This window comes from Hippopotamus amphibius, chromosome 13 (assembly GCF_030028045.1).
Source record: "Hippopotamus amphibius kiboko isolate mHipAmp2 chromosome 13, mHipAmp2.hap2, whole genome shotgun sequence".
In the NCBI taxonomy this organism is placed as follows: domain Eukaryota; kingdom Metazoa; phylum Chordata; class Mammalia; order Artiodactyla; family Hippopotamidae; genus Hippopotamus; species Hippopotamus amphibius.
The window spans coordinates 2,244,131-2,246,565 of NC_080198.1; positions in this window are offsets into that span (position 1 = coordinate 2,244,131).

Here is a 2,435-nt window from a genome sequence, read left to right on the forward strand (position 1 = left end):
GGAGTCAGAGTTTGACAGGGACAGACTGTCAGTTTGGGAAGATGAAAAGGTTCTGGAGATGATGGTGGTCATGGCTGCACTGTGAATGCTCTTAATGCTCCTGTACACCTAAAAATGCTTAAAGTGGTAAGTTGTTATGTAGATTTTTACCACAATAAAAAAGTAAACAAAAACTAAAAAAGAGTGTGCTCACGTGAACACTTTGTTTGGTCCCTGTAATCCCATCCTTCAAAGGGATCCAGGGAACTCAGGGGCTCAAAGCTAAAGCTTCCTTAGCTGTAAACCTGCTTCTGCCAACAATTTAAGAACCAAACTTTTAAAGACAGTTCCACGGTGATGGACGCAGAGCGAGGGAGCTGACTGCGGGGTTTGAATGGCGAGCGGAGTTAATCTCAGGTGCCCTGATACCATCACCACGTTGCATCTCACAGTTTGTAATTTAACGCCGAGATACTCATCAGCTGCACAACGGGCTGAAGAAAGACCAATAAAGTTCTGCTGTGGTTTTTTTTCCCCCCCGCAATGACTGCTGCTTTTTAGGAAATAAATGGTCAAAACCTTTCATGAAAGAAAGAAAAAAGCAGCCATTGGACTGGATGCGGTCGTGGTTCCTGGACCCCTGGTGTAGAGCAGCTTGGAGGGTCTGGCTATGCAGGTCGGTGCAGAATGAGGGCGGCTGCGGACATAACGCTCACGGTGGACAACCATGAAGCTGATGACGGGTGGCAGGACGAGGCGGGGACCCGGATCCCCGGTTACGGCACGTGCTCTGGTTCCCGCAGGGTGAGGCGGGGACCCGGATCCCCGGTTACGGCACGTGCTCTGGTTCCCGCAGGACGAGGCGTGGACCCGGATCGCCGACTACGGCAGGTGCTCTGGTTCCCGCAGGGTGAGGCGGGGACCTGGATCCCCGGTTACGGCACAGGCTCTGGTTCCCGCAGGACGAGGTGGGGACCCGGATCCCCGACTACGGCACGGGCTCTGGCTCCTGCAGGATGAGGCGTGGACCCGGATCCCTGATTACGGCACGGACTCTGGTTCCGCGGGGCAGCACAGCGCTGCTGTCAGCCTCTGTCAGTATCCAGGGCCATCCGCACCCCATTCCGCCGGCCGGGCACAACCTCGCCAGTTCTCTGCGGCCCTGCCTAGGAGGCAGCGAAGGACTGGGGTGGTGGAGAGGGATCCACCCCCCAGCGGCTCTCAGCTCCCCCGGGAAGGCTCTGCATTCTGTTTTTGGCCACGGTGGCATGTTCCTTGGAAGGTGTCCCCTTGGCACAGGGACGCTGCACACAGGCCTGCCGCCAGCCACTCCAGCTGAGGGACAAGGGTGTGCATGAGTCTGGCACGGGCAGTCTGCAGCAGCAGTGACCTTCAGGGCCCCAAGAGACAGGCAAGGACTCTGTCCTCCCTCGCCTCCCTCCTGGCCTCACTGAATCCTCAGGGCCACTCTGTGAGGTGGCGACCATCACTGTGTCCACTTTACAGGTGAGCAAACTGAGGCTTTGGAAGAGGGGCACTCAGGTCTCTGATTCTAGCCCATGTTCTTCACGCCTGCCCTCTCCCAGGGGATCGAGGGAGGGTCCTCACTTCAGATCCCAGCTCTGTGGCTCTCACGCCACGTGCCCTCAGGCAGGCGTGGAAGCGCTCTGGGTTCCCTGCACGCCTCCCCAAGGCCGCACGTGGCAGATACTCAGTTAACTTTAATTCTTCCTCTTCCCTTCCCTGAGGAGGAACTGCTCACAGTCTGGAGGGAGGAGGCAAACATTTAATTAAGAAAACCTTACGACGCAATCTGAGATGGGGTTGACAGAGCAACGAGCACAGGGATCTCGGCGCTCCGGGCAGCGAGCGAGAACAGGGCCAGCCGAGGCGTCCCCTGGGCAAGGAAGCAGGAGGCAGGAGGCCCGTGTGGCCCCAGGGGCACCGGCCAGGCTTCCTTCGAGATGATGGTGACATGAGCCACCTCTGCCAGGCCCCGGGCAGAACTCAGTCACGAGTTAGATCCTAGCTTTCCTCTCTCAGAGGACGTATCCCACTAGGTGAGGGATTACATGTGGCCCAGGGAACCCCAGGTTAAACAAATCTTAAACGGATTTAAACAGAAGGCAGTTTCATTTAAGTCTCACCTCCTGCCTGCGTACCCCTAGCGCCCGGCAGCCCCTGGACCGTGAGTTTTCCGTAGCCCTGCATCCTGGACGAGGACAGCATCTCAGCATCATCACACTGCCATGCGTTGTCATGGTGACAGCGCCAGCTGCCCCCATCCTGCACCATCCTAGCCTCTCTACACCAGGGATCGGCAAACCACGAACCTCGGGCCACCTCCAGCCACGGCCTGTTTTTGTAACGCCCATGCGTGTACATTTCATCTGTGGCTGAGACAGCTGCAGGACAGAGCAGTGGTGACGGAGCCCTCACGGCCCACAAAGCTTAAA